The following is a 23,440-nucleotide window of genomic DNA, read 5'->3' on the forward strand; positions in this document are numbered from 1 at the left end:
GCAGGAGTCAAGGATATGCCTGACTTATTCTTCTCTCAGAAGAAGCAGGGACTGTGCTTCTCAGAAAAAAGGAAGCAATCCAGCTTTGCATTTTATTGTCATATATAGCCTGTGAAGATCAAGGAAAACAAAATATCCAACTTCAGCATTGACATTCTTGTCATATGGGTTGTCATAACTTATGGCCCCAGTGTTTGGTCTCAGCTGATCATTAGCACCTTTGAAGGCCCTGATGGTCACTGATGAAACATATGATCCAATAACATTTGTGGGCGACTGCAGATACCTGGCGCTCCACCTTCCTCACTTGTTATGGTTTATACTCAATGTCAACTTGAGAAGTCTAGAGGCTTCACAAGTGTTTCAGCATTTGAAAAGTTTGGAACTTAATAACTATGTGATTCAGCAGGGGTCAGGGTCCCTAGTTTATAACATCCTGCAGACATAAAATAGGCAAATGAGGGGAGACTGGTTGCTGCTTCTAGGAGGAGTTCCAGTCTTCATTTTTCAGCTCAGACATCATCATCTCCCGGCTTCTGTTTGGCTCAGCCTAGGACTCCCCAGCCTTGTCATAGAGTCTTCCACCTCCATCGTTGATTCTTCTGTGCTCCATCATAGAGGCATCAGCCTCCTGATACAGACTTGCATGGGACACAGCAGTAAGCTCCAGCCCATGGGCTAGACCCTTAAACTTTTGCTGTGCAGACATCTTTTGCATGCTTCCTTATTCAACGTTGTGGCTGATCATTGTAAGCCATTCTTGTAATTTCTTGTACTGTTTTGTATCTTGTGTTATATCTGTTTCTCTAGTTAACTCTGACTTAATACACTCACAGACAATTTTTGAATCTTTCAGATTTCACCTGCTTGTTCTCTATGACTGGGAAGCAGGAATTGTCCTTGGGTTTTCTTGCCCTCTTTGTGTGTTGGACCTGCTCTTGGTGGTGCTTCTTCTCCCTGGTGCACTTTTAGCTTCAGTAGAACATAGACTTCAGTGTTTCCTGAGATATGAAACACACAAGACAGGGAATCACAAAACCATTTTGTGCAGGAAAGTGCCTTTTGTTCAGTTGGGTAGACAATTTAGGTAAGTGTGGATCTTAAATTGAAAATCAGTTTTCCAGAAAAACTACTGAATTTTGATTGCTTTCATCATTTCTCTTCTAACATTTGGTATTGTCTGTGAAAATATGAAACCACTATGTATCATCCTTAATTCACTTGTGTAGCCTAATGTTGTGCTCTGCAAACTTGTGGTATTTTCTCTTTGTGCTTCCCTCTATCCTAAAATTGAAATCCAGGTGTTTGACCCCTCTGTGTGGGCAGCATGAGAACATGGTTGTGTGCCTTGTGTGGGCTGGTGCTGAAAAGGCTGCCAGTAGCTCACACAGGATAACCTGGCTGCTAAGAAAATACTGAGTGTTTAGAAAAAGAGAAAAGCCTATTAAGTAAATTTTTTTTGCAAACAAAAGTGCTTTTAGCTTTACAAATGAATTTAACTTAATTACTTTCCATACATTGCACCTTGAAACAAACATGGATTCAAGTAAATCCAAGCGTTAGGAATTAAGAGGAGTCATTCTCTGTGCTAAATGTCCAGGCTTATTCAGCTGCATGTACGTCATGCAAAAACTCAGGGAGAGGGGAGAGTTTACCACACTTCATTCTTCTGATGTACACACACTCTGGGGCCTCCTCAGAAGCACTCAAGTTAGAAATGACAAAGTACACAATATAGAGACAGATTTGCAGTCCACTGTGATAAATCTCATTGCCTTTTGCTAGTTATTTTGTTTGTGTTTTTGTAGCACTGAAGATGAAAAGCAAAGCCTTGCTTATGCTATGCAAGTGCTGAACCCCTGGCGCTCTCCCACGCCCCACACCTGCCTCCACTGCAGCATGTTTTTGTTCAGGTTTGTGTATGTGCTGGTTGTTTGTTTGTGTTTTCAGAGTGTCTCATTATATAGTCCAGGCCAGCCTCAAGCATACTCTGTTCCTGCTTCACAGCCCCCGCAATGGCTGGGATCCCAGACTTGTGCCACCAGAGCCACATCTGGAACTGTGTATCTGTGCCACATTTTTCCTATTCACTTAAGTTTGGGGTCTCAACAAGAGATGTGTGGGAGGCTGGCGCCACCCAGAGTCTAAATCTGGGAAGACAGCAGCAGTGGTCCCGCCCCCTAAGACCCCCAGAATAATGACGCTGCGCAGGCGCACTGGAGCTGTTGCGTCGCGACGGCGCAGACAGTGACATCATCAGATGGTGCAGGCAAGGGCCACGTGGAAGACCGACAAAGAAAGACTGAACAAGTATATTTGCTGTGTGCACAAAAAAGATTTCTAGGTGGCTTTGCGTTCTCTTCTTTCGAGATGGTGCTGACACAAGCGTGTTACGCTGCGGTGGACTTTTCAGCGAGCCGATGCCCTCCAGGCTTCCTCCGAGGAACTCATCCCAAGCGACATGGAGAAGGTAACTCCAGAGCCGCGCGACCCCTGCTCTCTGGCTGCACACTTGAGCATTATCACCCAGTGCTCTTTCTTTAGGTCACAGAGGTCCTGTGGCCCATCCATCACAGTTCTAAAGAAAGCAAACAGACCGACAGATGCTCTATCCAAAGATGAGGAAAGAAGAGTTAGCGCTTGGGGGAGGTTTAGGGAACCTCACAAGTAAAGATATGTGGGGTCCCAGGTTGGCTCTGGAATAGGAAAAGGTCATTAATGGGCGAACGGATGAAACCCTCATGAATTCTTTTATGTAGTAATACTGTGCAAATATCAGTGTCTTACTTTGAATTCTTTGTGTTTTATTTGTGGTCACAGGTACTGTTAGAAGGTAGAAGCTCATTGTAGCATTGCCTAACACTAAAACCGTTTCAAATAAAGGGTTTAAGGTAAAAGTTATACATAAAGTATTTCATGTTGCAGAATAGTTGATATTGCAGGGATTTTTTTTTGATCCATTGTGATAATCTCTGCTTTTGAATTAGTAATATATATATATATATATATATATATTTTTTTTTTGTCTTTTTACCGGTATCGGGGATCGCACTCACGGCTGCCTGCTTGCAAGGCAGTGCTTATGCCGCTGAGCTAAATCCCCAGCCCCTAGTAATATGGTTTTAATGTGCTTTTAGATTCAAGTTTGACTTAAGCCTATCGTGTAACTATTGATACACTCTGCTCTGTTATCTTTTTCTTTCTTGTCTTCTATTAGCTTAATCCTTATTTTCACAGTCACTTTTTGCCCAGTGTTATTGCATGAATGGGTCAAATCAAACCTGCCGCCTGGTTTTTGAAATACGGCTTTATTAGAATCCTAGGTTTTTACCGCTGGCTCACATTTGCTTTCATGTTTCAGTGGCAGAGTTCAAGTGAGGGACACATCTGGTCGTTCGGAAAGCTGGCTAAATCTGTCTGATCATTCATAGAAAGAGTTTGCCAATTTCTGATGGAAGTTCCATAAGCGTCTTTGTTTAGGTCCCCCATACTATTATTATTAATAAGCATTCCTAGTATTCTGCCCCAGTCACAGATTTCTGACCCTCCAGCAGGGTCAATTCTGCTCCCATCCAGGCCAGAGCTGGGCTCCATGAAGAGCAGCAGTGCTGTGCCTGCAGTGGCTCTGAGCTATGGGCCCTTCTGCTTTGCCTCCTCAGCTCTGGGTCACCACCTTCACTATTGGTGCTTGACCACTTTCTATGTTCCAGGACTTTAAAGGGTCTGTGTGGCATCGTGTGAGCTCCCACTGGAGGGATGCTACTCGTTTTTCATAGAAAAAAAAAACAGGTTTAGTGGGCCAAGTGGCTTGCCCAAGTCCTGTGTTTCTGTCTTCAGTAGCAGTGGCAGGCCCAGGTCTGCGCCAAGGCTTTCTGGGTCTCCAGTCCCCATGTTACTGGAGCTCCAGCTGCCTCTGCTGGCTATTCCTGTGTGTTTGTGTGTCTACCCCTGCCTGGGAGAAGCATTAGCAGTTACTCCTAGCCAGCATCACCGCCTTGGGCCTGCATGATGACAATCAACTTGTGTCTATAGAGAAAAAGGTCATTCTGAAAAATCAATGAAACAAGTACTACATGTGAAAAACTGACATTTGGCATTTGAGTTTCATTATGATATCTTCCTTGTTGATTTTGCTTGAATCAAGATATAAAGAAATCTCACATTACATTTGGTGAAACAGTCCTTTTATTTATCCCTTTTCAATTCTTCATTCAGTGACAATATAAATACAGGACTCAGGGTATAGGTCAATTGTAGAATGATTGCCTAGCAGGCACTAGACTCTGGGATTGATCCTTAGTGCTGGATAAACAAATAAATTAAAAGGAGACAGTACAAATATATACAACAAATACAATGTGGATGTACCACAGCACATAATGTGGTTTAGGTGAGTGCATAGCTTGTCAAAAGATGAGATCCCTGGTTTCTTGAAGAACCCATTGTGCTGTGATACAGGCTGAGCTCAGTGCTGTTGGTAGTCCTTCTTCCAACCCTGCCCCACTCATCTGTCTCCCAGGAAGGTCATTGCCCCTGAAGATTAGGGGGAGTCGCGTCCTGTGTTCATGTGGCTTGTCTCCTTTAGAGTAAAGCTCTTTGCATGCTTGTTCTGAAATAGCGGGAGCACCTGGAAATTGCCAACAGCATTAGAGGTGAGAGGCATCTCCAAAGTCCTTCTGCTTGCTTTCCTCAGGTCTGGATCACCAATGGCAGACTGACTTGGAGTGCTGTTTGCAAAGACTGAGGAATTGGATTCTGACAACTCAGTCAAAGGCAGACACAGAAATGTACAACTTGGGTAGAGTCACTAATGGAAGCCTAAAGATAGGCCTTTAAGGCTTCAGCTGTAAGTTTGTGTGTGTGGGGGGGGTTCAGACAGGCTGAACGAACCTGTGTTGCTTCTTCCAAATTTCAAGATAGAATGATATTTAATTGTTTTGGGTTTCATTAAACATTTTAGTAAAAGCATATTGAGGATACAGCAGACACCATGGTAATAAAGGGGAGTGCTTTGAAAATGCTATTCCACAGACAGAAAGTATAGCTCTCAGTGTGTTGAGCTGTGGTGAATTCAGGGGCAGTGCACTTGATGAAGATTTCAGCCTTGTTGGTGAGGGCAGCAGCAGCCACCAGAAAGGGCAGCACAGCAGATGTCCTAGTTAACTGCTGTGACAGGCCACCCTGGGATTCCTGCCTGAAATCTTCCTCTTACTCCCTCTTCTGCACACCTACACCTCCGTTTGTCCCTGGTTTGTTCGGTTCAGTTGAGCACAGGGTCCTCAGTGTTGCCACCTTCTGCCTTTGGCACGTCCATGGCCACTGCTGTGTGCTCATTGTATTTAGGGACCCTGCTCTCAGGAGAGTATGCATTTCCATGTCAGTTGCCTGGGATCATAGCTCCCTCTACTGTAGGAAATGCTGTTCTCTCTAGCTTGATCCCTATCTAATCATTTCTGTTGTGTTGCCTTGAAAAAGCCTGACAGCCCTTAATAAAAATATTCTCTGCCTCTTCCAGCCTCTGTCTCTCATACTTTATTTATTTATTTATTTTTGGGTACTGGGAATTGAACTCACAGCCTTGTACTTGCCAGGCAGACACTTATGCCGTGGCATCTTGTCTCTCACTGTTACGCCACCTTTTATTTCATTTGTAAAACTGAACACAATATTATATCATCTTGTTTATAGTTTATCTCCCTAACCATAGTGTGAACTCCAAAAATATAGGAAATTAGTGTTTTCTGTACTGTCCTACGAGATGCTGAGTGAATGAATTGCATGTTTGTGAATGAAGAGCAGGATGGTTTGCATTCATCAGATAAAGGCTTGTATTTCCTGTTTTCCAGGTTGCATAGTCCACTTGTGAACACCAGGGTTTCCATCCATAAAAGAGAAGCCAGAGGTGGGGAGAGGTGAGTTGCCAGCTGCCGTCCTGTAGCAGCTCTGTACCGGCATGGGTCTGACCTGTGTGTCCCACTTGTGTGAGCCTTGCTGCTAGCAGCTCAGCATGCACCTGGCCAGAAATTTATCCAGGCCTCTCTACTGGATCATCATCCCTGGAAATTAGCAGTACAGCAGCTTGAAATGTTGCATGCTCTGCACTAGGGACTGGAGTTGGGTTAGGAACCTTCCTTCACTGCAAGGCCATGATTGAGTAAGGGGAGGATTCAGTTGTCCACCATGAATACAGGCTGGGGGAGTTTCAGAGATGTTGAGGTTCTGATAAAGCATAAGCATGGGTCTAGGGCCTCTGTCTGAATGGCTTTTTATTTCTGGAGTGAAATAATTTTGGGGATGGGAAATAATTCATATAGCATAACATGTTCAACATTTTCCATTCGAAAATACACACTGGTTACTTTTTTAAAAATTCAATTTATTTTATTTTTAATCCATTTTATTTTAAAGAGAAAAAAATTCAAAATGCATCAATCAGGGGAACAATGGACATATATTGTGCATTGTGATCCCCAATTCATTAACCTAGAGCACAAGATATCTACATTCAATTGTCCAAACAATGCCAGCACAGATCTTTCTCTTTAATGCGCTCAGAGAAATCAGTACTGTAAGTATCTTAACTACACACACACACACACCATTATAGATGTTGTTTTTTTCAGCTCACAGTAGTGAGACAATACAGTGTATGCAGTGTTTACATATGAGTCTTAATTTATTTTACTTAGGAGTGTGGCCTCAAATTACATCCATTTACCTTTAAAAAGCTCCAGTTTATTCTTCTTTATGTCTGAGTAGTACTCAGTGTGTAAAAGCACCACAACTTTTTTTATCCATTCCTCAGTCAGTGAGCATTTAGATTGTGTCCAAGTTCTAGCTATTACAAATTGTGCTGCTGTAAACATGGGTGCACATATATCAATGTGATATGATGTTTTTAATTCTTTTGGAAAGATACTCAGAAGGGGAATAGCTGGGTCCAGTGGTACCTGTAGTCCTAATTTTTTGAGGATTCTCCACACTGATTTTCACAGTGGTTGTGCCAGTCTGCATTCCCACCAACAGTGGAGAAGGGTTCCTTTTTCCCCACCACCCCTCCAGCATTTGTCATTGCTTGATTTCTTGATAATAGCCATTATTTCTGGGGTGAGGTGGAATCACAGTGTTTTTTTAATTTATATGTCTGAAATGACTCATGATGTTGAACATTTCATCATATATATATTTATTTGTTGTTTCTATTTCTTCACCTGAGAAGTGTGTATTCATCTCAGATCCCTATTCTTGGATTGGGTCTTTACATATAGGAGGATGGATTTTTTTGTTGTTGTTGTTCTATGTTCTCAGTGGTCATCCTTTGAGCTATACCTGGCAAGCATTTTCTCCCATATCATGGGAGAAAATCTCTTCACTCTGTTGGTGGTTTCTCCTGCTGTGCAAAAACTTTGTAATAGAATGAGATCCCAGTTGATTCTTTTTGGTAGTTCCTGTGCAATTGTTGTTTTGTTCATAAAGTCTACCCGCACCACTGTGTTTAAGGCTTTTACTTACTTTGTCTACCAGCAGATTTAATGTTTCTGTTTTAATATTAAGATCTTTGATCTATTCTGGTTTTAGCTTAGTGCACAGTGAAAGACATGGGTCCATTTTTAATCTTCAGCATGTGCTGAGCCAGTTTTTCCAGCACCTTTTATTTTATTAAGGAGGCTGTCTTTCTTCCAGTGAATGAGTTTGGTCCATTTCTAAATGATAAGTTGGCTTAGTCTCTCTGTTTTGGTTTCTTCTAATCTGTTCCATTAATCTTCAGGTCTGTTTTTAGTCAATACCATGCTCTGTTATCACAGTAGATTTATAGTATAATTTTGACCATTTTTTAAATATGGTTACTGAACTGTACATCATGACCTTGAGCATTGCAAAGCATTTTCTTTACACTGGAAGATATGCCAGCCCCTCCTAACCTCCACCTCTTAGAAGCTGTTATTTTACTTTGTGTCTCTATGGATTTGATTACTAAACATTTCATATCAATTGCTCATAGAGTAGGTCTTTTGTGTCTGGCTTCTTCAATGGTAAACTCTTCTCAAGATTCATGTGTCTCAGGGCATGAGTGAGTACTACATTCCTTCTTCAGAAAAAAAATTGTTTTTTCTTTTTGAGAAAGGGTCTCACTCTGCAGATCAGGCTGGCCTTGAGTTCACTTTGTAGTCCAAGGTGGTCTCAAACTTGCAATGATCTTCCTGCCTCAGCCTCCTGTATGCCGGTATTACTGGCATGTGCCACCACAACTGGCTCCAAAAATATTTTTGACAATACTGGGGATTTAATCTAAGGACACTCGACTATTAAATAGTATCCCAATATTTTTCCCTTTTATTTTTTGAGACATGGCCTTGCTAAATATCTGTGGTAGGCCTGGAACTTGTGGTCTTCTTGCTTTGTCCTCCCTCATTACTGGGATTACAAGCATGTATCACCAACCTGGCCCCCAGCCCTTGTAGTCAGGGATTGCAAGGAGAACGATTACATACAGGACACAGAATTTATATTATTTCATGATGGTCACCCAGAATTAAATACAAGAAAGGGCCAGGAATCTGTCCAAAACACTAAATACCTAGAAAATCGAGCCAAGGCCTGGAATCCCATGGCAGTATCCTGAATGTGTCCAGCTGAAGACCTAGAGCCCATGACAGTGTCTCATGGAAGTCTGTTTCATGGATCTACACCAGGAAGCTCCCAAGGTCAGCAGTGGAAGCCAGAAACTATGCCAGTGCCGTGAAGGATCTGTGCCAGTAAGCTGAGGGTTCTACATGTGAGTTAAGAAGCAATGCTTAAAACAAGGACCAGGGCTCCCCCAGAAGCACCCCAGTCCTCCTCAGTGACAATGAGGTCCTTAGGTCCTCTGATGATGAGAACAGTTGAGTTCATATCAGAAAGCCAGCTCTCCTGGAGATTAAACACACATCTTCCCCTCTGGACCCAGGCAGTGATGCACAGTGTAGGGTCCAGAGCTCCCCCAAACTGAACCGCAGCCACTCTCAGTGACAAGGTCCCAAGCTCCCCTGCTGACTGTGGCTGGATTCATATGGGGAAGCCTGCATGACAGGCTCCTCCAGGAGAACAATTGCTCCCAACTGCAGCACAGGAGAGCTCACAGTGCTGTGCTCTTTTTTTCTCAGGTGGCCATCTGCACTCAGCACCACGCTGATTTAATTCAGCTGGTGTTAAGCTGACCACTCGTTTTAAATCCATAACAGCCCTGTTTAACTTTTATTTTGAGATGGAGTCCTGCCTTAGGTCAGCCCCTTCCTCAGCTTCCCAAATGGCTGGCACTCTAGGCTCGCGCTATGACACCTAGTAACACTGCACGCCTACTCATGGTAGTATAGCATTTTTAATGAAACATTTTATGAATTGCTGAAGATTTGTTTGGGTTGTTTCCACTTTGGGGCTGTTGTCAGTAATGCTGCTGATAATAGGCTCAAATCCATATTCAGGTTTTGTGTAGAAAATATGTCTTCAGTTTGGATATAAACCTAAGGTAGAATTTTGGGGCTGTGGCATGACTGTGTTTATAATGAGGATCTGCCAGTGTGGTTTCCAAAGTGACTCTGCAGTTTTATATTCCCAGCAACAAAGTGTGAGGATCCCTTTTCCTTGGTCTTCACTGACAGTTTTTTTTTTTTTTTTTTTTCCTTTTTCCTTTTTATCGGTACCAGGGATCGAACTCACAACTGCCTGCTTGCAAGGCAGGCGCTTATGCCACTGAACTAAATCCCCAGCCCCCCCTGACACTTTTTAATCTCTGGTTTTACGGTTACTCACAGCCAGTCATCTAGGTATGTTCAGTATCTTAGATCACAGATCTTGCATATTTTGTTTAAAGAAGTATGTTTTCAACCAGTGTGAAATGCACAGCTGTCATTCTAGCACACAGCAGGCTGAGACAGGTGAACACAAGCTCAGGGACAGCCTGTGTGACAGGGCAATTTCTAGATTAGACTAGAGTACATTCTGAGGTCCTGACTCAAAAAAACAAGACATTTTGAAATTTATTGCTCTAAAGTGAGTGGCTTTTGGTTGCTTCTCTGCCATAATTTATTGGTGACCTCAGATGAGGAATTTGACCCTGGAGAGCTCTGCCCAGATTCTCAGACAGGAGCAGAGACCAAAGTAGTCCTGCTTCTCTCTGGGGTGTTTTGAGAGTCAGATGACACTCAGATAAGGTTAAACAGTCTGCTTATTTGGATAAGACTGGCCCAATCTTGCACAAGTGGCTGCTTGTGAGTGCAGGACAAGGGGCTGGAAAGGAGGAGAGTGCTGGGGTTCAGCCCAGTGACATAAGTGTCTGCTTGGTGAGTGCAATGTCATGAGTTCAATCCCCAGAACTCCCCCCGTCAAAAAAAAAAGAGAAAGAAAAGAGGGGACAGGCTGTGCGCAGTGACAAGCTTTTGTTTTTCTTGTAATCCAGATGTTCACAAAACAAAGTTTTGTTACCCTCATGTATGTGGCCAGACGTGCTGCTGGGAAGCTGGCCTTGAACCTTGTCCCTCCAGCAACAGTGAGAAGCACAGGGTCCCTGTCATTCCAACACCGCATTTTAAGAAAAAAATTTCTAGCATGATAGGTGATTGATTGAAAATGCAAAGAAAAATAGATAGTTTAAGTCCTTTACTCTTATTTTAAAAAAATTTATAGGGCTGTGGGTTTAGCTCAGTGGTACAAGTGCCTGCCTGGTAAGCACAAGGTCATGAGTTTGATCCCTGGAACCAAAAAATAGGTGCTTTTCTTGAACATTGAAAAATGCTGTGTTAGTAATGACCGCAGCCCACAATGGTTGCACTTATGTGGGGAGTGGGTCCATGCTCTTAGCTCCTCTTTCTTCATCCATTCCCCTCCCACTCTGCCTTCCTCCCTGCATCTCTGGTCCCCTACCTGTCTATAGAGGATCCGCCTCCCTGTTTCCTCTTTTATTCTCTTCTTCAGTTTCTCTGTACTTGCTCATATATGAAACACTGTGCCTTATCTCAGCTTGTGAGTGTGATTTATGCCAATTAATATGGTTTAAGCTGGATGGATTTTTCTCTTACAGATGATTCACATATACCCATTTTTAGAACAGTAGTACTCTACAGAACATAAATAACCACATTTTCTTTGTGGTTTCATCTGTTGATGGCCATACGGGCCACACCCATGTTTTAGGTATTATTATTTGATTTGTGGTATGCATGAGTGTGTATATTGCATGGTTACACAATGTGTTCAACTCTTTGGGGAAGATATCTAATGTGAAAATAGCTGGCTCAGATGTAATTTGTTATTGTTAGTGTTTTTGAGACAGTGCCATACTGATTTGCATTGTGCCTGTACTAGTTTGAATCCACATCAGTAATGCAGAAGGGTTTCCTTATTTTCCACTAATGTGACAGCCACTCATTGGAGTGAGAAGGAATCTCCATGTTCTTTCAAACTCCATTTCTCTAATGGCCAGAGAAGTGAGTTTTAAATCATATGTACTTGTTTTGAAAAGTGTGTATTCATTTCAGTTGCATATTTCATGACTAGGTCTTTTACTGTGTGAGAATCTAATTTATTTTAGTTCTTGAAATATTTTAGATACTTGTCTGTCCAAATTCTCTTCCACATTCCATAGATTTTTCTTTCCTGTTGTGCAGAAACTTTTCAATTTGATGTAATTGCATTTGTTGATTGCTGGTGTTATGTCTTGTGTAATCATAATGTTGTTTGTTATGTGCTTGCCTATGCATTATGTCTCCAAGAGTTACACCTGTTTTAGTTTCTAGTCGATAGTTCACATGTTAACATTTAGATCTTGTTGTACCCTAAGAAAATAGCTTTGTTATATGTATATTATAGCAAACCTGTATAGGGGCTAACTAAATGTATTTGTTTTATCCTTTTTCCCTAACTGATATGTTAAGGGACCTAATTGATCTGTTGAGCAACACTCTCCTCTGTAAAGAATTGCAAGAATCTCACCTAATTGATATGTTAACCATTGTTGCTCTCTACAAACTACAGAAGCTGTGCCAAAACAAGCTAACAAGGGTTGTTAATCACTGCTAGGAGCCTCTATTCTCCGCTAAAGAGCTAAGAAAAACTAAAATGGCAATTAATTTACATTTGTTTAAAGTAACCTGCTTGTGTGCAGAGAGATTTGCGTGTGAGTTTAACCCTTTACCCTGACCTTGACACATTACCGCCGTTTTCTGTTCTGTATGGCGCCATATTGCCTCCCTCTCCCCTCACCTATCTATCTAGGCCATAAAGAATTTGGGTTTCTGGTGACCTCCCCCTGACCCGGTGATGATCTGTTGTAAAATGAGCCTGCCCCAATTTTAAGAACTGCTTAGCTTAAACAAATTACCGGGTAATACTATGGCCCAAATCCCAATCGGTGCTTTCCTTTTGTTCTGTATGTATCAAATGAGTTAGATATCAGGTCTTCGTAAAACTTAAGTTCCAGCGTCTCATAACTTGTGACCCCTTCGCACTCACTAGCAAAGACAAGCTGTCCTGAGATAATTAACTGTCCACTTTCTTCTCCAAATATTGCTGCAGACGTGCCACTCTGAGATAATGTCAGTCTGCAGGATAAAAATAATTTTTAAAAAACACCAGAAACTCCCTAGATTGTCAGAGCTAAATAGACAGCAATACAGTTTCCAGACTCGGGTCAACAAGTTTGATGGCTCTACAGGTTTCTTTGTTTCTCTCCCCCCGCCCTTTCCTCCAGCCCCTTTTTAAAGTCCTCCCTTCAGCTTCTAGGGGACGGTCTCCAAATTGGCTCCCAGAGACTGGTCGCCAGGCCTGGAAATAAAGCCTTTGCCACTAAATTTTCGGTCTCTTGCCTCCTTGGATTTTATACCGGGGCTCAAGTTATAACAATCTTAGCTTCATTTTGACTTCTCTGATAGTGCATGGAGAGAGGTATATTTCTGAATTTAGTTTTCTGTATGTATACAGCCAATTTTTTTAGCATCATATGTTTGAAAATGCTGTATTATACCCTGTGTGTGTTTTTGATCCTGTTTATAGCCAGTTTTCCCAGCATTGTTGTTAAAGAGGCTATGCAAACTCTAGTGTATGGACTTTTATGACTTTTGTCAAAGATCTGATGGCTAATATGCCTGGGATTGTTTTGCATCCTCTGTTCCCCTGCACAAACTCACATGCTGGTTTTGTGCCAGCACCAGGTCTTTCTGTTCATCCTGGTATCTATGTACTGTAGCTTGGAATCTAGGTCCCGGATGCCTCTGGCTTTGCTCTTGACACACATGGGTTTTTGCTATTTTTGATGTCTTCTGGTTCCATAGGAGTTTTCAAATTGTTTTCTTTAGTTCTTTGAGGAACACAATTCGCATTTTTTTGGTACTGCATTAAATGTTTATATCAGTCTTGAAAGTCTATCCATTTTGACAATATTGGTCCTATCAAGTACAGGGAATATCTTTGCATTTTCTGATGTCATCTTCAACATTTTTCAGAGTACTATATTATTGTAGAGGTCTTTTACTTTCTGGGTTCATTAATTCCTAAGTATTTGATTTTTCTCTTTTTTTCCCCTTGTTTTGTTTTGTTTTGAGACATGGTCTTGCTATGCAGTTCACAGTTCAGGCTGAGCTCAATTCACTTTGTAGTCTAGCCTGGCATCAAAATCATGGCAGTCCTCATGTGAGAGCTAAGATTACATCATATCCAGCTAATGTATGACTTTTGGATGATTTGTTGCACTTTGTTTGCAAGTATCTTGTTGATGATTTTTGTGTTGGTGTTGATTAAGGAGATATGGGTGGAGCTCTCTTTTAATTGGGGGGTTGCTGTCTGGTTTGAGAATCAGGGTTATGCTAGCTTCTAGTAATCTTTTTAATAGTACTCCTTCCTTTTCAGTTTCATTAAAGATTCTGCAGAATATTGACATTAGATTTTCCTTTTTGCAGAATTCAGTAGCAAATCCATCAAGTATTGAGCTTTTCTTAATTTGTAGGTTTTCTTATACTGCTTGTTTTGATTGATACATTGTGTCAACTTGAGAAGTTTAACAGTTTTACAGAGAGACTCAGCAGGGAGCAGGTTTCTTACTTTGTAAATAGCCTCATCCTGTGCAAGGCAAGGGCAGAAAGACATTGTCAGCGCTGCATCTGCCTTAGGGGTTGGGAGAGTAGCCTGAATACAATATAAAGCAGGAAAAGAGGCTTTTCTTTTTTGCCTTGGCTGCTGCCTTGAAGTGTTGCCTCAATGCCATGTCACCCTGCCTTGCAGCAACTGATTATGGATTGAAACCTCCAAAGTCTGTAAACTAAATAAAGCATTCCTTCATTTTTGGTGTTGGGCATTTTGTTCTAGCAATGAAAAAAAATAATCAAGTTACTTCTTCAATTTTGTTGTTTATTATTGAATTATTCAGGGTTTTTGTATCTTCTGGGTTGAATTTTTGTGATTTGTATGTATCTAGGAATCTATCCACGTCTTCGAGTACTCCCAATTTATTGGAGTACATGTTTTAAAGTTGCTAATAATCTGTTTTTCAGTAGTGTGCATTGTAATTCTTGTTCGTTTGTTATTGGATGCCAGTGATCGAACTCATGATCTTGTGCTTACCAGGCGCTTGCACCACTGAGCTAAATCCTCAGCCTTCAATTGTAATTTTACCTTTTCCATTTCTATTTGCACTGACTTACTGTGTTTTTTTTTAAAGATTGACTAAGGGTATGTTTTGTTCTGTTTTTCCAGTTCTGTAATGTTTTTATCATGATAATTCTGCAGTATAATTTCCTGTTGATGGTTGTGATGCCTCCTGCCTTGTATTTGTTTTCCATAATTTGTTCTGTATTCTAGGTCCCTTTGGGTTACAAATGAATTTTAGGATTGTTTTCTCTAGTACTTAAATTACTCTACTGGTAGTTTGATTGAGATTGCATTAAACTTTTGTAATGGTTTAGGAAATACGGTCCTTTGTACAATATTGATTTTGCCTCAAATATTTCCTCAGTTAGATCAATTCCAAAGTATTAGGTTTTTTGGTGCAGTTGAGAAACAAAGACAGAGATAAAAGAAAACCTTTTTTTTCTGGCACGGGGGCTGCTGGAGTTTGCAAGGAACCTCAGAGGAAACAAAGCTGAGGAGTTGCCCTTCTGGGATAGGGACAAAGGTGGAGACTGTGGGTGGATAGGTCATCAGGCTGGCAGAGGGCTGCAGGACTTTTAGGCAAAAGGGGTGGAGACTACCTGAGGGGACCATGTTGGGGAGGGGGATTGGAGGACCTGTGGTGCACATGAAAGGGAGGCAGATGGTGTATTGTTTTGGGACCAGAAGACTTGAAGAGGAGTTAGTGTGGGTGAGAGGCGCTGTTGTTTTAGGGGTCAGTGCCATGTTGGGCAGGTATCCTACTGAGCCTGACAGAGTCTCGCACAAGTAGAACCCATCACAAAGCATTTCACTTGTTGTGATGCTGTCATGCAAGGTGTTTCCCCCGATTCTCCTCTTATCATTGTTATTTGTATACAAGCATGCTATTAATTTTTGAGTTTTGACTTTGTACCCAGATACATTTTTGAATTTGTTTGTTAAATCTAGAAGTCTTTTGGTGGAGCTTAGGAGTCTTCTATGTAGAGAATCATGTCATCCATGAATAGTGACGTTTAACTTCCTTTCTTACCTTATTCCTGTTGTTTCTTTTACTTGTCTAGTTGATCTGACTAATGTTTACAGAACTATATTGAATAGGTGTTGTGATAATGGGCATCCTTGTCTTTTCCTGAAGTGAAAGCTTGCAGTGTTTGAACATCTCATATGATGTGGACTATTGGTTTGTCATAGAAGGCTTCCAATAGATTTGGATTTACTTTTTTTTATATATACTTGGAATTGAACTCATGACCTCATGCTTGCCAGGCAGGTGCTGTGCTGCTGAGCTATATCTCAACCAATGGACTTTGTATTTTAGTTTTCTTTAAGGTTTTTGTCACAGATGGGTGTTAGGCTTTGTCAAATGGGTTTTTTGCATCTATCAAGATGGTGATGTGGTTGTTGCCTCTGGTTCTGTTAATGTGACTTGCATATTGCATCATCCCTGTATCCTGGGATGAATTCTACTTGCATGCAATGTATAATCTGGTTGATGAATTGATGCATTCTGTTTGCCAGTATCTTACTGAGGGTTTTTGTATCTATGTTCATTAAGCAGATTTGCCTGTAGTTGTCAGATTTGTTTGGATCCTTTTCTGGTTTAGGTATCAGGGTAACTTTTGCTTCTGGAAAGGCTTCACTTTCAGTTTCATTAAAAAGCTTGTGGAGTAGTCGCATTAGATCTGCTCTAAATTTCTTATAGTAGTCAGCAATGAATCCATCAAGACCTGGATTTTTTTTGTTGGTAGTTTTTGTTACTATTATTATTAATAGTATTAAATTTCATGGGATGAAATTGGGCTATTTAGAATTTGTATATTTTCTTGATTCAGCTGGGATAATTAATGTGTATCTAGGAATCTATCCATGTCTTTTCCAGACATTTTGTATCTCATTAACGATTCTCAATGTAAGCATTGATGATCTTTTGAAGTTTTGCAGGATCTGTTGTGATTTTTCCCTTTTCATTCCTAATTGTATGAATTTGACTCTTCTGTTTCCTTTTTTTTTGTTTGTTATTTGATTAACTTAGCTAAACATTTGTCTATTATATTTGATTTTTCAAGAACCGACTCTTCAAGGCATTGATTCTTTCTGTCATTTTCTTAATCTCAATTGTATTGCTTTCTGCTCTGATCTTTAGTTATCATTTAAATTCTCTTGCATTTTTTTAAGCATATTCTGGGAGGTAGGAGGTAGTCTATTTTAGAGAAAGTCCCATGTGTTGAGAGGAACGTGTGTTCTATGATTGAGTGAACACTGAGTAGGTATCTACTAAGCCCATTTGTTCAAAGATGTGGTTCCTCCCTTGTATTTCTTTCATGAGTTTTTTGTTCTCACTCACTCACTGTGGGATTCTGACATGGGGAGCCCTGAGATGAAGTCACCCCGTAACTACTCCTCATCACAAGTTAAGGTGGCCCCTCCCTAAGTGGCATCTGGCCTAGCAATCTCTCAGGACATGGTGGGCTGTTGGCCTGAGCTCACTCCAAGGCCAGCTGCTTTAGCATGCATCCCTCCTGATGTGTATCTCCTTGGCGGGCTCTGGAGTCATCCACCCTCAACCCTCACCACCTTGGTGGATTTGATCCTGCTCTCATGTTGTGAAGCAGAGGCTGGGTAGAAAATGCACTTAGCTACCTACTTTTTCTGTATTGTAATCTGTTACTTCACTTGCACTGTGGATCCAGTTTTCCCTCAAGATACTTCCTGGGTCCTGGGTGTTCACCTCATCCTTTATTTATTTATTTATTTATTTATTTATTTATTTATTTACTGTGGTGCCAGTTATTAAACTCACAACCTGGTGCTTGCCAGGTGTTGTGGTCAGGGGTTGTGAGGCGAACAATTAGAATCAGGACATGGAATTTATAATATTTTATTATGGTCACCTAGAGTTAACAAGGAAGTGCAGGAAATCTATCCACAGCACTAAAGACCCAGAATATTTAACCAAGGGCCTGAATCCCACAGCAATGTTCTACATGAGTGCAGATGATAACCTAGAGCCCATGACAAAGGCTCTCACAAGTCCATCTGGAGGTCTAGAGCCCATGCAAAGGACTCATGTCAGTCTGTTTTATGGATCCACGCTGGGAAGGCCCAAAGGTGAGCAGTGGAAGCTAGAAAGTTCATGCCAGCAGAGTGAAGGAGCTGTGCTGGTGAGATGAGGGTTCTCTGCTGGAGCCGAGAAGTCATGCTCAAAATAAAGACCAGGGCTATCCTAGGAAGCACCACAGCCATTCTCAGTGACACTGAGGTTCTGAACTCCTCCAACAATAAGCACATTTGAGTGCATGCCAGGAAGCCAGTCTGAGTTTGTCCTGGAGATTAAATGGCACACATTTTCCCCTCTGGAGCCAGGAAGCGGTGCTTGATGTAAGGACCACAGCTCCCCAAAGTGCACCACAGTCACTCTCACCAGCAATGTCCCGAGCTCCTGGGCTAAATCCCCAGCTCTTGCCTTATCTTTTGTTCCCCAAGTTGTTACTTTCCAGTGTCTGGATTTGAAGTCGTAGAGAGGTTGATTTGAGCTGCTGTGCATCACTCTGCCATCTGCCCAACAGTCCCACAGAAATACATATTTGATGACACAAAGATTAACCAGATTGAGCTGTACAGTGAAAAGCCAATTCATAGTCACATCTGTGCCTCCTGGGCAATAGAAAAAATCAGCAACAATAATAGAGTTAAACAATCAGAAGGCTGAGGCAGGATGATCACCATGAGTTTCAGCACAACTGGGTTTCATAGTGAGTTGAAGTCCAGGCTGACTTGCATAGTAAGTGATTGTCTCAAAACACACATGTGCACACACATTAGTCACTAACAGTCTGGATATGGAAGTGTCATAAAATTCAATTGGCACTACCATTGTACATCTTTAAGTATGTGGGAAAAAATATATAATTTTAATATAGGCAGGAAGATGATCCAAATAGTGATATATAATAAATGTGTATTGAAGACAACATCATGCCACCATTAGCAATAGAAAAGAATTCAGCCTTAACAGCATAGTTAACTAAATATCTAAAGAGTAGTAAATATTAATAATAGTACAGGTAGAAGCAGTGGGGAGCAGCAAAGTGAAAAAGTGAAATTTGAAAAATAGTGGAAATAGGGGCTGGGGATTTAGCTCAGCGGCATAAGTGCCTGCCTTGCAAGCAGGCAGTTGTGAGTTCGATCCCTGGTACCAATAAAAACGAAAAAGACAAAAAAAAAAAAAAGAAAAAAAAAGAAAAGAAAAATAGTGGAAAGGAACATGAGGGAGAAAGGCAAGTGAGAAAAAGGTAAAGGACCCTAATAAGTCAAAGAAAAATAATAAAGTTAGATAAAAGTAACAGAAAGCAGTGAACAGAGAAATAGTTTGAAAAACCTCAATAAAAAAACTAAAAAGAGCAAACCTAAAACTTTCAAAAAAGGAATAATGTTTCCTGTCAGGGACTTCCTGACAGGAAGAACACTTGTGATGCAGAAGTGAACATGCACGGCATATGTCTGATGACTGCTTGGTTTTCACTGCCTGCAGCAGTGGGTGTAAGCATTTCTGTGAGTGAATGCCGAGGCCCCCTTCCCTTTCCTCATTGGTCCCTGGCATCCACCTTGAGCCTGTGTGCACTGCAGCCTTTTCCAGTTTCTGTACTGACTCCCTGAGTCACTGCTTGCCTTTCCTAGCCCTAAGCTTCCAGGGCTTGTGATGTGCTCCCCACCCAACTCCACAGGCCTTTCTGTGAGTGCCCTGGTCTGTGACAGTCATCCAAGCTGAGATGACTTCTTGGTCACATAGGGACAGGAAGAAAGCAAACAGCACTGTTCTGCTGGATTTGGGCAGCAGAGTGCAGGTTCAAGGAAACCCCCAGGCTTCATGCCAACACTTAGATCAAATGCCCTCCAGAAGCCACAGTGGACTGACTTGGCTTCTCAGCAGATAGGACAGGGTGTCTGTGTCATTCTGGGCCTGAGCCCAGACCTAGGGAGCAAGGATGTGTCCATTGCTCACGGCTGTCTCCCACCCAGTCACCGTGAAGTAATAGGTGTTGGGTACCTCAGTCTTACACAGGGAACCTCCCTAAAATAGCTGCAGGGAAAACCCTTCAGTTGGGCATCCACCGCACTGGTTACTTCTCCAGCTCCAGTCCGCCATGTGAGAGGAGTCACTTACACAGTTCAGCCCACATCACTTTTGCTGATTCCAGTAGCTGTGGGCTTTGCTCACTGGGGCTTCGACCCTCTCTGGGCTTACATGTGTCAGCAGAGACAGGTCTCGTAGCCCCTCATTTTTTGGTGTTGCTGGTGGTATTTTTACAAGTGAGATTACTTGTGAGTCAGGCAACTTAATAAAAGTGTGATAAACAGGAGTGAATTCTGAGATCATAAAGCTTCACAAGAATGGGTGAGAGTTACATGCCGATGCCCAATGACCAGCCGTAAGGGATTTTCCCCTCAAGGTACTCAGACCTTTTCTTTTCCCCCCACAGGATCTTGCCTTGTGGCACAGGCTGACCTGGAGCCTGTGATCCTCCTGCCTCTGCCCCCGAAATGCTGGGACTGCATGCAATGTGTGCACTGCTGTGCCTCAGTTGAATTGGAGACTTGATCAACAGCTGGAAACAGAGGCCAAGAGGTAGGTAGGAGCTGTTTCAGCATGCATTGGATTTTATCTGGAGAAAAAATGGGATCTGGCAATTGTAGATGAAAACTCTTGTGATGATAAGTGAACATGCACAGCTGTTGAAGTCTGTCAGGTGGCCTTAGGTTCCAGGGAATGACCTGGTTGCACACAGGATCATGGCCTCAGGTGCTCACTGCAGAGTCTGCTGTGTGTGTGGGGTGAGGCTGGCCAGAGCCCTTTCTCGGGCATTTTTCTTAATTACTAAAGCGTAAAAGTGCTTTGAATTGAATTGTACTGCTGAAACTATTGAGTGGCTTTCAAAGGAGAGAGGAACAGGAAGTCAAGGGAGGAGCACTGAGCTCCCCAACAGGTCACAGGGAGCCATTGTCACCTCATGTCTAGAGACACAGAATGAATGAAGCTCAGGAGAGTAGGAAACTGGGGCCTGTGGCCACCCCTCTGGCATTGGGAGGGGTGGGAACACAGCCTTCGGGTTCTTGTCAGGGGCTGGGGCCTCAACCAAGCCCTTTCCCTTTCCTGGCTGATGCTGGGCCGGGCCAGGGCCCTTGTGAGATTGGAAGAATGTGTACTAAGCTTTTGCAGGCTCTTGGATTTAAGTCTCACCTAAGTAATCATTGAGTAAAACGTGGCCTCAGAGCTGGATTCGCCTTCCAGTAAACTACAGAGTCCATGGGCTTCTCTGCAGATGCTGCCCCAGCCCTGCCTGTGCAGGCTCCTAGCTGCAAGCCTGGGGCTTGGAGGTCAGACATGGTGGAGAGGCTCAGGTCAGCACCCTTCCTGTCTGGAGCCTTGGCAGGCATCAGTGGCAGTTCCTGCTATGGCAGATGGTGTTTGCGTTCACTGAGCTCATTAGCTTCTGTATGCAGCCTGTGTTTTTCCTTCCCCTTCCCCCTCTTCAGTCCTTGCCCTCTTGGACCACTTTTCTATTGTGAGAGATCCATCCCTTTGTCCCTTTCTATCTATCCTTTATTATTCTCTTTCTACTTTGCCTCACTCTAATGTGAAATACCATGTGGTATTTACCTTGTTGCTCTGGTTTATTTCACTCAACTTTGTATTTTCCAGGTACATTTATTTTCATGCAAATATCCCATGTTTGTATTCTTTATAGCTAAGTAGTACTGCAGTACATATAGATACCATATTTTCTTTATCAAATTGTCTGTTGGGGGTATATAAGCTGCCTTCAGGATTTAGCTATTACTGGTTATGCTGCTATAAAGATTGGTATGCATGAGTAACTGTAGTATCAAGATCTTTGGGGGATGTTTTACATCTCTCTCACTGGACATGAGATACCGGAAACCCCGAGTTAAAGGAATGAATGTTTTATATAGTTCAGTTTGTGGAGGTTTCAGTCTGTAATCAGATAGATGCAAAGCAGGTTGGCATGGCACAGAGGCAACATTTCAAGGTGGTAGAACACAAAGCAACAAGAGCACAGAGCATGGGGTACAAGCCTCTTTTCCTCCCTTATGTTGTGAGCAGGCTACCGTGGGTACAGCTCTCACAGCATCTCCCTGCCTTCACCTTGTTCAGGATGAGGGTGTTTACAAAGTGGGCACCTGGCCCCCTGCTGAGTCATTTGATTGACCCTCTGAACTTCTCATGTTGACACAATGAACAGCATCCCAGAGCTGTTGGGCTTGTCCTGTTGGGTTATTTAGTTAAGCTTCTCAATTCTCAAGTTGATACAGTGTATCAACTGTGACAAGGAAGATACTTCAAGGGGAAGACTGGGTCATACAGTATTTCTAATGCTAGTTCTTTGAGAAACCCCCATAGTTATGCCATAATGCTGGTACTAATTTACATTCCCACCAACAAAGAAGGATTCTTTTTTTGTGACAGCCTCATCCAGAATTTGATACTGTTCTCATTTCTTAATGTTTGCCATTCTTTACAGAGAAACATGTAAATTTTGTTTCTTTTCCCTTTTTTTAATAAAGAATTTATTGAAAGAAAAAAAAAGCTTCTCAGTAAGAGAAAAATAAGGAGGTCTAGCCTCAACACGGAATCGTATCAGGGTTATACATTACATTTCTGTAATGGTCAGAGATTTTGAACATTTTTTTCATAGACTTGTTGATCATTGGTATGTCTTCCTCTGTGAAGTATCTGTTCATTTCTCTTGCTTATTTTTGACAGTCTTTAATTTCAGGTGTCTTAATTTTTGAGTCTTTGCGTATTATTAGATATTTGTCCTCTGTCTGAGGACTACCTGGCAAAAATTACTATTCAGTGGCTAAGGTTCTCATTAGAAAATGTTTTTTGGGGCTGGGGATGTAGCTCAGTGGCACAGCACCTGCCTGTCAGGCATGAGATATCATGAGTTCAATCCCTGGTACAAAAAAAAGAAAGAAAAAGAATAGAAAATAAAATATTATGCTATACTGGTATCTTCAAGTGTTTTGTCTGTTTTATCTTCAGAACATCTAATGTTTCTGTTTTAATGTTGATCAACTTTGATTTTACTTTATGTCCAGTTTCCATCCTTGCAAACACATAACCAGTTTTACCAGCACCAGTTGTTCAATGGGCTGTCTTTTCTGCAGCCGATGCTTCCGGCTCCTTTGTCTAAGATCACGTAACTGCGTGGACATGATAGTGCATATCTCTAGTGAGAACACGCAGGAGACTGAAGCAGGAAGATTGCTTGAGTTCAAGGCCAGCCTGTACTACATAGGAAGTTAAAGACCAGTCTGAACTGCTTGGAGAGACACTCTCTCCACCAAATGAAAAACAAAACAAAGCAAAATGAATGAATGTGTCTGGGAAAGATTCTATATCCTGTATTCTGATCCATTGATGCATACATCTGTTTTTCTTCCAGTAATGTGCTATTTTTATCACTATTGTTTTGTGGTATAACTGAGATTAGGAATTAACTGTGCCTTCTCTTGTTTTGCTTTTGTTGCCTAAAATTTCATTTGCTATTCTATGTGTCTTCTGTCTTTATATACATTTTAGGATCATTTGCTCAAGTTCTGTAAAGTACGCTGTAGAAAATTCAGGATGTTGGCACATGTTTGTAATCCCAGCACTTGGGAGGCTGAGGCCGGACTATTATTGCTAGTTCAAGACCATTCTGAGCTATGAAGTGAGCTCAAGGCCAGCCTGAAATGCATAGTGAGAACTGTTATAACTCGGGCCCCGGTATAAAATCCAAGGAAACAAGAGTCCAAAAAT

General features: G+C 41.9%; 1 long non-coding RNA gene across 1 annotated transcript; it reads left to right on the plus strand.

Annotated features, from left to right (window-relative positions):
- The first annotated feature begins 2,238 nt into the window (after positions 1–2,238).
- Positions 2,239–23,187, plus strand: LOC101788455 (uncharacterized). Its single transcript, XR_010045553.1, has 3 exons — positions 2,239–2,470; positions 5,847–5,912; positions 20,097–23,187. It is a non-coding gene; the product is annotated as an uncharacterized LOC101788455 (long non-coding RNA).
- The last annotated feature ends 253 nt before the right edge of the window (positions 23,188–23,440 follow it).

This window comes from Cavia porcellus, unplaced genomic scaffold, assembly GCF_034190915.1.
Source record: "Cavia porcellus strain 051 isolate PalLab524CR breed Dunkin Hartley unplaced genomic scaffold, mCavPor4.1 scaffold_34, whole genome shotgun sequence".
Taxonomy (NCBI): Eukaryota; Metazoa; Chordata; class Mammalia; order Rodentia; family Caviidae; genus Cavia; species Cavia porcellus.